Source organism: Ruditapes philippinarum, unplaced genomic scaffold, assembly GCF_026571515.1.
Source record: "Ruditapes philippinarum isolate M1 unplaced genomic scaffold, ASM2657151v2 ctg1389_1_1_1_1, whole genome shotgun sequence".
Taxonomy (NCBI): Eukaryota; Metazoa; Mollusca; class Bivalvia; order Venerida; family Veneridae; genus Ruditapes; species Ruditapes philippinarum.
The window spans coordinates 22,845-40,854 of NW_026865599.1; the positions used below are offsets into that span (position 1 = coordinate 22,845).

The window sequence follows — 18,010 nt, forward strand, 5'->3', positions numbered from 1 at the left end:
CCGGATGGCAGATTTTGCTTAAACTTCCAGGGATGAACAATCTTAATGTGTAGATGGTACAAAAGGAAGGAATTTTAGCTGCGAGCAAACTTAACAGAATTATGGCCCTTTGTTGATTTTTTCACTATATACTATGTAGAAATTTTGTGAACGCAACTCCTCTTAAACCAGATGGCAGATTTTGCTTTAACTTCCAGGGATGAACAACCTTAATGTGTAGATGGTACAAAAGGAAGAAATTTTCGCTGCGACCAAACTTAACAGAATTATGGCCCTTTGTTGATTTTTCCACTTTATACTATGTAGAAATTTTGTGAACGCAACTCCTCTTAAACCGGATGGCAGATTTTGCTTACACTTCCAGGGATGAACAACCTTAATGTGTAGATAGTAGTAAAGGAAGGAATTTTTGCTGCGACCAAATTGAACAGAATTATGGCCCTTTGTTGATTTTTAGTTTTCAACTTGTGGCACATGTAGTCCAAAAAATATTTGACCTAGAGTCATAAGATTGACAGAACAGTGGCGGGTGGGGGCAACCGTGTCCTATGGACACATTTCTAGTTTTTGACCAGAGATAACCCATCTTCGAACTTGACCTAGAAATTATCAAAACAACCTTACTGACAAATTTCCAGGATATTTGGATCAAAACTGCAGCCACTAGAGTGTTAACAAACTTTTTCTATTTTTAGCTCCTGTGACCTAGTTTTTGACCGGAGATGACCCATCTTCGAACTTGACCTAGAAATCATCAAAACAACCTTCCTGACAAACTCCCAGAGATGAATTACCTTAATGTGTAGATGGTAGTAAAGGAAGGAATTTTTGCTGCGACCAAATTTAACAGAATTATGGCCCTTTGTTGATTTGTTCACTATATACTATGTAGAAATTTTGTGAACCCAACTCCTCTTAATCTGGATGGCAGATTTTGCTTAAACTTCCAGGGATGACAACCTTAATATGTAGATGGTAGTAAAGGAAGGCAATTTTGCTTCAACCAAATTTAAGAGAACTATGGCCCTTTGTTGATTTTTTAACTATATACTATGTAGAAATTTTGTGAACCCAACTCCTCTTAAACCGGATGGCAGATTTTGCTTAAACTTCCAGGGATGAACAATCTTAATGTGTAGATGGTACAAAAGGAAGGAATTTTAGCTGCGAGCAAACTTAACAGAATTATGGCCCTTTGTTGATTTTTTCACTATATACTATGTAGAAATTTTGTGAACCCAACTACTCTTTAACCGGATGGCAGATTTTGCTTAAACTTCGAGGGATGAACAACCTTAATGTGTAGATGGTACAAAAGGAAGAAATTTTCGCTGCGACCAAATTTAACAGAATTATGGCCCTTTGTTGATTTTTTCACTTTATACTATGTAGAAATTTTGTGAACGCAACTCCTCTTAAACCGGATGGCAGATTTTGCTTACACTTCCAGGGATGAACAGCCTTAATGTGTAGATGGTAGTAAAGGAAGGAATTTTTGCTGCGACCAAATTGAACAGAATTATGGCCCTTTGTTGATTTTTAGTTTTCAACTTGTGGCACATGTAGTCCAAAAAATATTTGACCTAGAGTCATAAGATTGACAGAACAGTGGCGTGTGGGGGCATCCGTGTCCTATGGACACATTTCTAGTTTTTGACCGGAGATGACCCATCTTCGAACTTGACCTAGAAATTATCAAAACAATCTTTCTGACAAATTTCCAGGATATTTGGATCAAAACTGCAGCCACTAGAGTGTTAACAAACTTTTTCTATTTTTAGCTCCTGTGACCTAGTTTTTGACTGGAGATGACCCATCCAGGCTTTCAAGCGGGCCCTACTTTTCCTATTTTGCCTACTTTTCCCTACTTTTTTGTTTGACCCCTACTTTTCCCTACTTTTTTCTTGAAATGCCCTACTATCCCTACTTTTTTAAGAAAAAAGTTTGAGGATAATTGATAAAAAATCCAGTATAAGTAGTAGATTGATTTTGAGATAATCTTTATCTCAAATTAAATAAGAATCAGATGCTAGTTTAATTGTAGGAAAAAGTTGATGGAAGTAGGTCATCAGTGGTGCAAGAGGGGTTCCATGATAAGGATGGTTGGAGCTGTCATGGCAGAATCAGCGACTTTAGGTGAGTCTGCTTCTATAGAAATATTACTTAGTGTTCAATTATTTTTTATGTTTCATTTCAAAATTATAATGTGTTTTTGTACACAGACTAGCTTCTCAATTGTTTCATTTCAAAATTATAATATGTTTTTGTTCATGTTTTTGTACACAGACTAGCTTCTCAATTGTTTCATTTCAAAATTATAATATGTTTTTGTACATGTTTTTGTACACAGACTAGCTTCTCAATTGTTTCCCAATGATGCTTATACTGTCAGAGGACAATACTTGCCAACATCTTTGAGCATATATAGATTTTATGCAATGTTTGGCATATTGGCAAGTATTGAACTTGCTCACTGTGATCATTTTGTCCTGAATTTTCATTGAATGAAAGATACTGGAAAAATGTAGTGAGTGTTTCTGAAAAATATGTATGCTTTAATTAGATAGAATTTGATAGCTTTAATATGGTGGGGGATTAGGAATCTTGATCTTATAACAGATAATTTAAGAATAACTGTGTGTTTAGGCTTTCAGTGTGCCAATTATTAATAACATAACCATTAAAGATGTGAGAGATTGTTGTTGCATCCAAAGTTTACATAACAGGTTTTTTTGCTCTCTATCATTAAATATATATATATATATATATATATTATATATATATATATATATAATATGGCATAAATACTCATCTCTACCTACCTTGGAATTATCTGAGACCTACTTACATTTCTCGCAAGTGTCATTAAGTTTCTTTTTAAATTCCATTTTACTAACAATTTATTATTTCAGGTCCATTTATTTATAAAATTAACTTCACAATGCCACATGGACTCACACAATGCATGTTAATGTATATGCTTTGCTCTGTAGTTGTGTGCATATATATCTTTGGGTAGCAGGCTTTACTATACTAATATCTATAATTCTGCAATTAATACATTATGAAGTGTAAACTCTTGCTTTGATTTGTCAGTTGTGCATGTACTATTTTTGCATACTAACTGCTCCTGTATATATCTTAAAATTTACTTTTGATTGTTTCAAGTACACAAATGTATCTATTTTGCATGCCCATTTAAACTCCATGCATAACTAGGATGCTAGTAAACCTTTGCTTTTTTTACATTTACTCCTTTTAATTCAGTGTGTTATAATGCTAGTTAAAAAATCATGTTTTAACACCTATCCTTGTTCTAGTCTGTGTTTCACATATTATGCTAGCTAAAACCATGTTTTTGCACATAACATGTTTCTTGTTTGTATTTTGTAACAACCATGCTATCTTAAACAAGGTTTTAACACATTTCCTGTTTCTAGTCTGTGTACAAAAACATGCTTACTTAATGTTTAATGTTTCTAAATAGTAATAGTCTGTGTTCTGACATATTCATTGTTTATAGTTTTCTGTTATTATTTGGAATTGGATCTAATAGAAAAAATACCAATTCCAGGTTCATGTCCAGATTCATCCTGTTGTGGAATCCCTATTGAGACACTGGTGACTGGTTTCCTAAATGAAGAAAATTCCATGGATATTAGTTGATAAGGGTCTGTATTTGTTTTTGCAATCAACTTTGGAAAAAAGGTGAGTAGAGAGTCCTACTTTCCCTACTTTTAGGCTCTGAAAATCCCTACTTTTCCCTACTTTTTTACCAAAAAAATCCTACTTTTATCCCTACTTTTTTGTTATTGGCCACTTGAAAGCCTGCCCATCTTCAAACTTGACCTATAAATCATCAAAACAACCTTCCTGACAAATTTCCAGAATATTTGGATCAAAACTGCAGCCACTAGAGTGTTAACGAGCTTTTTCTATTTTTAGCTCCTGTGACCTAGTTTCTGAACAGAGATGACCCATCTTTGAACTTGACCTAGAAATCATTAATACAACCTTCCTGACAAATTTCCGGAATATTTGGATCAAAACTGCAGCCAGTAGAGTGTTAACAAGCTTTTTCTATTTTTAGCTCCTGTGACTTAGTTTTTCATTGGAGGTCACCCATGATGGAACTCATCCGAGATATTATTGAGACAGATATTCTGATGAAGTTTCATGATGATTAAGGAATAAATGCAAATGCTAGAGTGTTAACGAACTAAATGTGGCTGGACGACGGACAATCATCGACCCTGAGCATGCTCAGGTGAGCTAAAAATACTATTTTTTACTCTTTCTTTCTTAAGGGATAAACTTCATACCGTTTAAGTACTTTTTTCTGCGGGAACTTTATTTCTGCTTTTTCTGCGGTTCATGACGACCCCGCAGATTTAAAAACCGCAGAAAATTAAGCCTTTTCCGTACGCATATGTCTGAATATATCAACTACCCGTATTGTATAATTACATTAACATGTAACTTTACCATCTTTTGTAGGTGGGAATTTCTCTTTATGTATCTGTCGTGAATAAAATATTAGCGAAAAAAAATGTTACTTTGCTTGTTCTCTTTGTTTAAATAAATATCATGTTTATATGATATTCGCTCACCCTTAGCTTGATTTCTTTTGTAAAATAAAACTATTATAGTTTGACGGGTGCAATAAACATACCCTTTTGTATTTGTACAATATCTTGTGTCTACATGCGATTTTGCCATTGTTTATTATTCACACTTTAAATTGATACACATACAGTATTAACATTGTTGTCATTGCACATTGTTGTTTTATGTTTATTAACATACATGATGATTACAACGAAATACATTATCAGTCCGCTGCATGTTAACCAGAAGTATTGTACATGTTACATCAACAAATGTTTAAATGTTGTCTGTTTGTGTCGGTTTATTTGGTACAAATATCTTAATTAAAACGCAGAAATAAAAAGCATCAATGCAAGAATGATGACACCGCAGAAATAAGATACGCAGAAATTTAAAACCCCTTATTTTAACAAAAATCGCAGAATATTAAGCCTGCAGAAATAAGTACTTATACGGTACTTCAAATATAATTTATGTTCCTTATCATCAGACAAGGTTCATAACTCTAGCACCAATATTTTCAGGTTTACCCCCCTTGAACGTGGAATTTTCCTGATAAAATACTATTTTTTACTGTTACTTCTTTATTTCTTAAGGGATCAACTTCATACTTAATATATATGTACCTTATCATCATCCACTTCTTATATGACAAGGTTCATAACTCTAGCATCAATATTTTCAGATTTATCTCCCCTTGAACTTAGAATTTTCCTGAAAAAAAAATTATTATTTAGACACTAGACACTACTGCATTATGGCAAAGTTCATTTGTATAGAAATTTATAGATACAAAAAAAGTCTACTTCTGTTTAATTAATGTGGTGGCATAGCATTTTTTCGGTGGCATAGCATTTTTTCACAAATGCATTTTTTTATGATATTTACCTGTATTCTTAAGATATAGGTGGTTTATAACTATGCATGACCTCATTAATGCTGTAACCATGCATCCCTTATTCCATTGTATTATGTTAAGCAAAAATTTATTGTTAATGATGAGGAAAGTGTTTTGATAGTTTAAAATATCAAAATACACACAAAAGGAGAGTAAATAATTGTGCAAGTAAATGATTTTTTGTTCAATCAACTCTAAAGATGATTATTTTTCTATCAGAATGTCAAATACTTCTATCTTTCTGGTGGCAAGGGTAAACAAACCCAATCACACAAAAAATAGTTTTATCTATTATCTTATCCATTTATTATTCATTTGTACATATTTTGTTATATCTGATACATATATTATTTCAAAGAAGCAAAAGTTTAATGTAAACAAAGAAGTGGTGGTACTTTAAAAAGCAGACCATTACAAGTGCCTCAATGTCATATTTAATCCTTTTATGAACACAGGCATAATTGATTGATGTGATAATATTGAATCATACTGCTTATTTATTATTTACTTAACATTTAATTTAATCACTCCAGTATACATCTGTTCAAACCCTGTGTTAAATATGGCCTTAAAAAATGACTAAAACTTACAGATAAAATTGTTTGATTAGGCAATTAAGTGTTTACAGACATGCATAAAAAAAAATCTTTTTGTTATAAAATATTTCAGTGTGGCATGAATATACAATCATTAAATGGAGTAGTGTTATGAATGTTTATCTTATCAAAGAAAGTATCAACCAGGGGCAAAACTAAAGTTATTAAAAGATACATTTTTTTTTGTAAATTGATAGACTGTAAAATTAATAGATGTTGGTCTACCCTTGTGCTTGAGAATACATTAAACTATATTGTGTTATATAATAACCCTCTCCCACTCTATTTTCAAGTCAGTTTTTTAACCAGGTTTTCAATTTTGAAAATCCTGGTTATTAGATTGGGGTATGGCGGGCGGATGGGCGGATGGGCGGCTGGGCGGATGGGCGGGCGGGCGTCAAACGAAATTGTGTCCGCTCTGTAACTCTTCAACCCTTTGAAGAATTTTGATGAAACTTCAGACAAATGTTTACCACATCAAGATGACGTGCAGAACGCATGTTCCGCATGGCTGGCTCCAAGGTCAAGGTCACAGTGACATTAACATTGAAAATCCTGTCCGCTCTGTAACTCTTCAACCCTTTGAAGAATTTTGATGAAACTTCAGACAAATGTTTACCACATCAAGATGACGTGCAGAACGCATGTTCCGCATGGCTGGCTCCAAGGTCAAGGTCACAGTGACATTGGGCGGATGGGCGGGCGGGCGTCAAACGAAATTGTGTCCGCTCTGTAACTCTTCAACCCTTTGAAGAATTTTGATGAAACTTCAGACAAATGTTTACCACATCAAGATGACGTGCAGAACGCATGTTCCGCATGGCTGGCTCCAAGGTCAAGGTCACAGTGACATTAACATTGAAAATCCTGTCCGCTCTGTAACTCTTCAACCCTTTGAAGAATTTTGATGAAACTTCAGACAAATGTTTACCACATCAAGATGACGTGCAGAACGCATGTTCCGCATGGCTGGCTCCAAGGTCAAGGTCACAGTGACATTGGGCGGATGGGCGGGCGGGCGTCAAACGAAATTGTGTCCGCTCTGTAACTCTTCAACCCTTTTGAAGAATTTTGATGAAACTTCAGACAAATGTTTACCACATCAAGATGACGTGCAGAACGCATGTTCCGCATGGCTGGCTCCAAGGTCAAGGTCACAGTGACATTAACATTGAAAATCCTGTCCGCTCTGTAACTCTTCAACCCTTTGAAGAATTTTGATGAAACTTCAGACAAATGTTTACCACATCAAGATGACGTGCAGAACGCATGTTCCGCATGGCTGGCTCCAAGGTCAAGGTCACAGTGACATTAACATTGAAAATCCTGTCCGCTCTGTAACTCTTCAACCCTTTGAAGAATTTTGATGAAACTTCAGACAAATGTTTACCACATCAAGATGACGTGCAGAACGCATGTTCCGCATGGCTGGCTCCAAGGTCAAGGTCACAGTGACATTAACATTGAAAATCCTGTTTACATGATTTTAACTTGATTTGGCAGTCAAAGGTCATATCATCTTTGGAGGTAATTTAAAAAAGATATGATATATTATTTCATGTCTACTTTGTAACTTGTTTTTCATTATACAGAATTATCAATATAATTATAGTGAACAAATTCTTCTGTGCTGAACTCGTCCTACATTTCTCAACGGATTTTGTTCAAACTTTCACAGAAGCTTTGTCATCAAGCACCCTGGCACATATTGTCGGGGTTTTGTGATTGGATAGTTTTTGACCTAATTATGGCCCTTTGTTTTTTTCCTTATACATAATATTATAGTGAACACTTCTTCAGTGGCAATTCCTCCTACATTATTCATGTTTTACATTGCACATAGTTACATTGTTTGTTGCTTGTATTTGTATTTCAAATACAACATATTTATCTACAATGGTGATAATTGAAAACCTGGTTTCATGGCATTGCCATGTTTCTTGTTTGTTATTTGTTTGGGTTGTCAGCTTAACCGGTGTGCAGAGTTTGTAATATATAGTCTAATGTGCTATAGTCTAATGACAGTAAAAAAATTCGGGCAAGGAACAAGGGGTATGACTTAAATACACAACAGAGATTTTTTTGGCGAAACGGAAATATTTTTGGCAAAAATTCTGGAAACAAAGTGATCCCTCGGAAGCATTAATCACAACAAAATTACAAGAAAATTGCAGACTCGGTTTGATTGAGTCTGTACATGAGGGATAATGGAAATGTGCAACATCCCTCACGCCCCCTAGCACCGGCTTGAGCGGTACTCAATTCTCAACACTTAATAGTGCTGGCATCAATGATCCCGGAGGACCAGAAAATATAACAACACTGAAGTGAAGTACGGGGCAACTTTTTACAGCTGCCACACAGCACTTGACACCTGCTGTTGTGAAGTATAAAAATTCTGGAAACAAAGTGAAACCTGTGCTAATTCATGAAAATAATTAACATTAAAGTTATAAAACAGATTAACTGAGTGAAAAAAGTATGTTTATTTTAAAATGTATAACAAATATTTACAATAGGTTATTTTGAAGGATTCTGTGATGATTGTTCTCTTTATGGACAAGTAGATCTGAGTAGCGTTGTGGTTAGATAGTTTAGATTATGAAGAGTTCTTGTTATGAAATTTTTTGTTTGTTTCAAGTTCAAATCTGCAATTGTGCACATTTTTTAGCATGTTTTTTTTTTTTACTTTCAGCATGTTTTTTTTACTTTCAGAACTTTTTAACCAGGTTTTCCGAAGGAAAAAACTAGTTATTAGATTGAGGTATGTCGGCGGGCGGGCGGGCGGATGGGCGGACGGGCGTAAACAATTTCTTCTGTGCTCAACTCCTCCTACATTTCTCAACGGATTTTGACCAAACTTTCACAGAAGCTTTTTCATCAAGTGCCCTGGCGCATATTGTCGGGGTTTTGCGATTAGATAATATTTGACCTAATTATGGCCCTTTGTTTTTTTTCCTTATATAAAATATATAGTGAACAATTTCTTCTGTGCGCAACCCCTCCTACATTTCTCAACGGATTTTGACCAAACTTTCTCAGAATCTTTGTCATCAAGTGCCCTGACACATATTGCCAGGGTTTTGCGATTGGTATATATTTGACCTAATTATGGCCCTTTGTTTTTTTTCCTTATATAGAATATATAGTGAACAATTTCTTCTGTGCGCAACTCCTCCTACATTTCTCAACGGATTTGACCAAACTTTCACAGAAGCTTTGTCATCAAGTGCCCTGGCGCATATTGTCGGGGTTTTGCGATTAGATAATATTTGACCTAATTATGGCCCTTGTTTTTTTTCCTTATATAAAATATATAGTGAACAATTTCTTCTGTGCGCAACTCCTCCTACATTTCTCAACGGATTTTGACCAAACTTTCTCAGAAGCTTTGTCATCAAGTGCCCTGACACATATTGCCAGGGTTTTGCGATTGGTATATATTTGACCTAATTATGGCCCTTTGTTTTTTTTCCTTATACAGTAAAAACTCTGAAAACCGGATCCTATCCAGACTTGACCAAAAGTCCGGTTTTCAGAGGATTCCGGTTTTCAGAGGTTTTATACATTTATTGATAATTATGATGTGTTTGAACAATGACTTTGTTAAAACATTTTGTACAGTCATGTATTTACTTTTTAACATTTTTGTCTAAGTCATATTTTAATTTCTTTTAACAATAAATGTCTTAAGTAAGTTTATTATGCAAATCCATGAATATAATTCAGAAAATCAGAAATTTAAACAACACATTGTCTGAAATATATCTTGTTTTAATTGGCTTTTAAAATATGTAATTAATGGAATTTAGTATTACTACTTTTGCATATAATAAATATCTAAACAAAGATCAATTTTTTTAGCAAAACAGGAATCATTTTACAAAAATTTCTAATTCTTTTAGACATTTTATATTTAAAGAAGAAAAAAACACACAACAAATTAAAAACATTTAGAAAAATCATACCTATACAGGGAAAGGCACAATTATAATGAAAGAGCTATGATTTAATTGCCAATAAGAAATTAACACACACAAGTGTTTTCACACCTGCATAGATAAAAAGGGTGATCATTAACTGGTAATTGAACATGTCACCTGTTGAGATTATGTTTTAATATACTTTAAAATACACAGAAAGTTGACACTTAAAATTGCTGTCCGGTTTTCAGAGGATTTTTTATGCATGTTTAGCATTAGAAGCCACAGAAAAGCGTCCGGTTTTCGGAATTCAGTGGTTCCGGTATTCAGAGGATTTTTTTCAATGAACATATAAGGAGACAATACAGGACTTTTAAAATGGTCCGGTTTTCAGAGGATTCCGGTTTTCAGAGGGTCCGGTTTTCAGAGTTTTCACTGTATAGAATATATAGTGAACAATTTCTTCTGTGCGCAACTCCTCCTACATTTCTCAACGGATTTTGACCAAACTTTCTTAGAAGCTTTGTTATCAAGTGCCTGGCACATATTGTCGGGGTTTTGTGATTGGATAATATTTGACCGAATTATGGCCCTTTGTATATTTTTTCCTTATACAGAATATATAGAGAACAATTTCTTCTGTGCTCAACTTTCCTACATTTCTCAACGGATTTTGACCAAACTTTCTTAGAAGCTTTGTTTTCAAGTGCCTGGCACATATTGTCGGGGGTTTTGTGATTGGATAATATTTGACCGAATTATGGCCCTTTGTATATTTTTTCCTTATACAGAATATATAGTGAACAATTTCTACAGTGCGCAACTTCTCCTACATTTCTCAATGGATTTTGACCAAACTTTCACAGAAGCTTTGTCATCAAGTGCCCTGGCGCTCACTAAATTCCCATGTTTCTTCCAAGACATCATTCAAGTATTTTTTTAAAATTGTGAACATACTTTTCTTGATATCGCACAAAACACCACACGCCAATATTGTTGACAAAAGAAAATGACAAGAGACGCAAAAATGTAAAAATTAAGCAAAAATAAAGTACTGTTTACCTTTCTAAAACATTTCGGAAAAAAAGGCGAATAGACAACATAAAATTTCTCAATCATTTTTGTTTGAGGAATATTAAAAAAGCCATAATTCCTCCTAAAAGTTCAATTAAAAACAAATGCCCCTTCATGACAAAGCTTCTGTGAAATATTTTGCTGAAAACCTGGTTGCATCGCATTGCGATGTTCCTTGTTTTATAGTGTGTCACATAACCTTTAATTTTCTCTTTTTTTTTAAACCTGTAATTTATTCAATGTTTTGACAATTCAATGACGGTTAAGCGAAATTAAATTTTTTTGATTTCAACTGTCATTGAACAGATTGACAGTATGAACAATTTTATTATGTTTGAAACTGAATTCCATTCACCACATTTTTAAAATTTTGGCTCAAGTTATTTATGTTTTTTCTTCCATTAATTGTACATTTATCACCCTAATCGCGGTTTTGTTGTATGAAACTTAACCTGTTGAATACTATAATGTGTGTAAAACTAAATGTTCTCAAACAGCATTGTGTGAATGAAATTCATGAGAACTGAAATCTAGTTGGTTGTAAAAAATCAAAAAAACAAAAAAAGAAAAAGAAATGAAAAGAAAAAATGCTTTTTCCCGGATTCAAACAAGGGTCACTACTCTCAAAATGAGAACACTCTACCACCTGAGCAGATAAGAAATGAGTAATTGTTTACTACCGTACTTAATTATTAAAGCTATAAATAGTAGGCTTTTATATAAGAATTAATGACACACCTTTTTGTCAATAATGATGTAAACAGATAATGAAAGGAATAGGGAATTCCAGCTGTACACTTAGTCCTAAACAACAAAAATACATGAATAATAAAATGAGTAATTTAAAATATGCTGATTTAGCCAGGATAATACTGAAAATTGGAGAAGCAAAAAAAAAGTGCCCTTCAAGGTTATGTGGTTATGTCGTAATGATAAAAGTAGAGGAAGAAAAAGAAAGCATTTAGTGATGTGCATAGTTTACATTAACCATTAGCTGACATACACTTTTCTTGAGTAATAAAGAATAAATCTGTTCATGTTATATTTTGTCTCTTTCCATCACCATAGCAACCTGAGAAAAAATTAAGCAACATTAATTTTGTAGCACTCATATTGCCATCTGTTTCATAATTTGATTCATTAAAGGATCTTTCTGTTGCAGCTTTGTAATACAGGCACTTTGTGTTTTTATGTTACTGAATGTAGATTTGGGATGTTTTGAATGCCATCTTTTTACATCCTAATATTGATTAACCTGGCAGTAGTTAGCATTTTGCCAAAGCCTGGTTAAATTTGTTATTTTTCTACCATAGCAACTAGAGTTTCCATCTATCATGAATCAGAAAAAAGTAATGTTCATTGTTTCTATGTTACCACCTGTTGCAGTCTGGACATCAGCTTATTGATATTAAAGGGACTCCACTGAGGTTTAAAAGCCTAAAAACATAACATTTGAATTTCTTACATAAATGAGCTGTGGCACTTTAAACAGAAATATATGCAAAGATAGTTAAGAAACATATTTTGAAATAAATTGAAAATGGTATTTCTATGTTTTTCTTAGCCTGATTTGAGTTAAAAGCGTTTAAACGCTTTTCATTTTGGGTCTTTTTTTTACAATCTGGAAAAACGAAGTGCGCAAATGATCTGAATTTTTGCAGCAAGATTAGTGGTCTAAACCTACATTAAATGGTCCATTTACCTGGAAAAAAATATTTTCAGTCCCATCATGTCATAAAACCTCAGTGGAGTCCCTTTAAGCAATTTTTGGAGCTTTGGTTTACCAGCTGGGTTAATTCTATTTACTAAGGTTGATAATAAAAATATGAAAAAAATAAAAAGCAATATATAAAATAGTTCAGCCCTTGCCATTCTTTTGCAAAACGAAGATTATGAATAACAATACGAAGGATACAATTTAACCCATTACTTCATGAGCATTTTGTGAAAAATGGCTGTTTTCATTGAAAAGTCTCCCGTTATAAGTTCAAATTGCTATAAAACTATAAAAACTGCTTCAATACTAATCAAACTTGGCACAAATGTTGACTGGACCATTGCCTTTGTAACAACATGCCCAGGCTTAAATTTCCTGTTACCATGGCAACGAGGCGACATCTCAAAATTGCCAAAAATCACTATTTTGCGTTGATTTTTTCCATCAAAATTGATTTCAAAGTGCTGCCACTTCTCAATGGATTGTGATAGTGTTAAATGATTTTCAGCGTTCATTACACGTTACCTTATGATGGACCTGGGGTCATTTTTAGCCTCTCACAAGTCCAAAATTTTCTTGGTGATAGGGGGACTGCCGCCCCCCTTCAAACCCCCCAAACAGAAGGGGGCACATCCCCCTTCTCGCAACCCCCTGATGTATCTTTTGGTTGGGGGCAGCGCCGAAAAAGTGGTCATTTTTTTAAACAACATTTCTCAAACAAAAACAAGTGTTGAGAGCCTAAATAAGGCATTGTTTCACCATTTGAGACAACAGTAAAAAGGGGGAGTGTGAAAAAGGCGTTAAAAGGCGTGTATATCGGGTAATGGGTTTACAGAAAATGATGAAAATACCGGAAATTACCCAAAATCGCGTTTTTCCATGTTTAAACATGGCCTAACATATAAATTTGTAGAAAAATTGTAGTTTTGTAGATTTTTTATTTTTTTCATTAAGAAAAGATAATTAAATGAGTTATAAAGCAATTTTAAGTCTTATTAATAAATATTGCACTGTCTTGATAGTAAAATTCTGTGAAACACATGCACAAATTATACTTAATATGTACATTACCAACTTTAATATAAAATTGTTTCAATAATTGTCCATGACAGTGACAGTAAGGTGAAACAAAAACTACTGCATTGTGCTAGTTGTTTGATAAAGATAATTAAAACATGTTATTGTGAAAAATATCTGATGAAAAACGTAGATAAAATCCTTTTCCTCACAAGTGGTGCAAGTGCCTTAAATGCTTAGTTATGCAGAAAACATTTGTGCAATCTAAGTTTTTAAATCATTCACATAGCAAATATTCACTGGTCAAAGTTAAGTTGTTTTTCTTAATGTAAACCAAGCCTCAGTGTTATTTTACTTTACAACAAATATATATAATAATTTAAAATGTATTAGTAAGTTCAACTGTAATATTGAATTGATAACACAAAATAATGTATAATGTGGAATTAAGTTTCCAATTGTCAGTCACTTCTGTATATATCCATACCTAATATCAGGCAGTTATGTAAACAATACAGTTCTTTTAAATTACTTCAATCATATTAAATTAAATACCATCTTTATTTGATCCTGTCAGCGTAATTGAAAAAGAGAGATTGGGATAGTTATCTTGACATTAATCATGTTATTAAAAAGATGGGAGGGAAAATAGACATGTACACAAATTATTTGAAATAAAAATGTGATTTATATATGATAGGCAAAGTTAACATTACTAACCTATTAACATGTTATGTCGGAACTTATTTTGAGATGATTGGTCATGTCTAAAAATAAATAATCTGTTCCAGCTTTGAAATAAAACTTACCATATAAATATATAACTGACTTAGGATTAACACACAAAACTGACTTAAAGATGAACTTAAGGTTTACCATGGTTACATCTGTACAATTAGTGATAATTGAGTTTTGTATTGTATTTATTTATTATGATGTTAACTAAATTAGGTTGATCATGTAGAAAATTATAAAAGCTTACAGACACTACTGGAACCAACCAGTATTAGGCAATGAGTTTAAAGTTAATAGCTCAAGGTCACAACGGCTTGTTCCAGACGGGGTTTGAACCCAAACGGTCAACTATCCTAAGACAATTAGTCTGACAATTGGTAACAAATTGGCCTCTCTGCCACTAACTAATTGAACAAAACAAAATATTTAAATCATTTAACAAGCTTAAAGACATTTTCTACAGTTTTATGAAAAATTAATCCTTTCATAGAATTTTCTAAATTTTTTGTATGATGAGTAAAATTTAATGACGAATTTAAAAATAAGAAGAAAAATATATGTTGACGTGTTGGATTTCTTGTAATATGGCAGTTTCCATGGTAACCGTATATCTAAAAACTGTCAAAATGGCCTAACTGTGTTATAACAAATAGAAAATGTATAAGATAGATTAAAACACACAACGAGCATTGTTTTATGCAAAGATAATCTTATCTAATGATTCTGTATGAAACAAATGATAATCTGAACATATTTCTTTAAAAAATGAGTTCTCCATGTTCCTCAACTGAACAAAAAATGAGAAAAATAAACATGAATTCTGAGAATAATTAGAGATATTGAAAAAAGTATTTCATAGGATTTTCTATTTTTTTGTATGTTGTGTAAAATGTAATGACAAATTCAAAAAGAAAAAGAAAAATATATGTTGGCGTGTTGGATTTTTTTGAAAAATGGCAGTTTCCATGGTAACCGTATATCTCAAAATTGTCAAAATAGCCAAACTGTGTTATAATAATGTATAAAATAGCTTATTAGACTCACAATAAACATAATTTTATACAAAGCTTGCTTTATCTTAGGGTTCTGTATAAAACAAACGATAATTGGAACATATTTCTTGAAAAAATAAGTTTTCATGCTTTTTAACTAAACACAAAACGAGAAAAATAAACATGAATTCTGTAAAAAATTAAAGCTATCAAGAAATTTCTTTCATAGAATTTTCTACATTATTGATATATCAAGTAACATTTGATGGTGGTTTCAAAAATAGAAATAAAATATATATGTTGACGTGTTAGTTTTTTGTAAACGGGCAGTTTCCATGGTTACCGCATATGCCAACTGTCAAAATTACCACGCTTTCTTAAGAAATATCAGTGTTATACTAAATGTATTGTCAAATATACAACAAAAACATGTTGTAAAAAAAAAATAAAAATTTCTTTTTCTTTTGATGTTATATTAAGTAAATGATACTAAATATCTTTTTAAAACATATCTAGGGCCATATTATTTTTTTCACTCGACTAACATACCCGAACAGTAAGCAAGTATTCAGAAATTTACAAAGAAAATAATGAAATTCGGACCATTTCTTAGATATTAATTTGTTTTTTTATTCAACACTTTTAAAATATATCATTTTAAACTTCTTTGCCCAGTTGTCTGCCAGTAATCAAGTCGCGACGCACTTTCGTCACTATACCACAAGTGGGTAGGGTAACGCGCGCAGAATTATCATCAATGCTGTCGTACTAATGCTTGGAGAAATCCTTTATGTGATGTTGTCTAAACGACCTCTTATTCTTTTGATCCGATCTCCTTTTGAACATTTAGAAATATCTATTCTGTATTATTTACTCATTATTTGCTTATAGCCGAAATTTAAACACTTATCCGAATACTATTCAACTTGACCTTCATTTGAAGAGTAATTATCCGTGATTATCTTTCTTGGAAGCGCATAACGATGCGCACAGAAAACTACCGAAAACGTCTTTAATGCGGTGATCTATTATATTAAGCCTGTTTTTGACAAGTACTTGATGTGTGTGGTGTGGTATGTCAAAGTACTACCAATGTATGTTACAGAACTTGTTACCCCTTAACAGCTATATAAATATTTATTCTTTATTATCTGCTTGTTATTAAGTTTAATAGCCTGTCGTTTAAACACAAAATAGATATTCTTCATCTTAACTTCACTTTGTTGAAGGTTTGTGTTGCTGTGATAGGGAAGAATTTGAAAATGTCAATCATTTGCTTTTAATACCATTGATAACTATTGTGAAATTTAAGCAAACATAAAAAAATTTAAGTGTGATTTTAATCATTTAAAATGCCATAAAATGCTTCCTTTCTCTACATTTTTACTGAAATCTTTAAAACTATTTTACAGTTACTTATTTTATTATGATGCATTTCCAATAGGCCTGTAAAATCCGTATGAAGTTTATATTGGCTCTAAAAAACGGTTAAGGTGAAATTGAATAGCAGGAATGTTATCATTGGTTTTTTGCACCCACTTCATAAGAGGCATGCAAATAAATTTTTGCTTGTTTGTCTGTCAGATTGCCACCATGTCTGTCTGTTAACTGATAAAACAGTGGAAATATAAAAGGCTCGAGAAGTTGCTGTCGCCCTTTCACAAAATCTGATTTCATTCCATAAAAGGCGCCGCGCTTCGGCGCGGACGCCAATCATGCATTATGTAACCCACAGCAGAACTATTAACATTTATCAATTTAATTTAATTTTGTTATGTTGAAAGCTATTAGCTTATTGAAACACTCTCGAATCTGTTCCTGAAACCAACTAGTTCTAAGCAATAAATGTTAAGTTTCTTGCTCAAGGAAACAACAGCTTGTCCCTGACAGGGTTTGAACCCACATCAGGTCAACAATCCTTAAATGACTAGTCTGATGGCCGTTAACTGCATGGCCACGCCGCCACTTACACATTTATCATTTATTAGTTATATTACATGTTAGTCAACCATGGGTATCCGAGATGGCTTGCATGTCTTATGGTTATTCATAGTGGATTTTGAACATGGTGCAATATAGTTATATCTTATAAATGTATTGAGTTGATACTGAAGACTTTCAGTGTTGTCATGATCTCCACAGAAAACAAGGTCTTGCCACACCAAAAAATCAGATACAATAATTATCTATCACTCTCTGGACAACCAGATAAGTTCACTGTAAGTATTTAATAATCAGATAATTATGTTAACATGAGATCTTACAAGATTTTATGTTCAAGCTACTTCATCCAATTGAAAGTGAAGGGTACTTATCGTACATACTGAACACTTGCCCAAAAAGGATAAAGCCTACAGATTTGATGTTTAACCCATTACCAGATATATACGCCTTTCTACGCCTTTTTCACCCCCCCCTTTTTGCTTCTTCAAATGGTGAAAAAATGCCTT

At 33.0% G+C, this 18,010-nt stretch overlaps 1 protein-coding gene across 2 annotated transcripts in view; it reads left to right on the forward strand.

The window, feature by feature from the left end:
• The window catches only part of LOC132729681 (serine/threonine-protein kinase TBK1-like), a 117,751-nt gene that overhangs the window by 3,091 nt on the left and 96,650 nt on the right, over nucleotides 1–18,010 (forward strand). Inside the window, exon 1 of one of the 2 annotated variants that reach the window (XM_060715495.1) lies at nucleotides 3,947–4,267. The exons of the other annotated variant lie outside the window; for it this stretch is intronic. The gene's annotated coding sequence lies outside the window, so the exon portion shown is untranslated. Of the gene's footprint in view, nucleotides 1–3,946; nucleotides 4,268–18,010 lie in introns of those variants that run through there. 2 annotated transcript variants of the gene reach the window in all.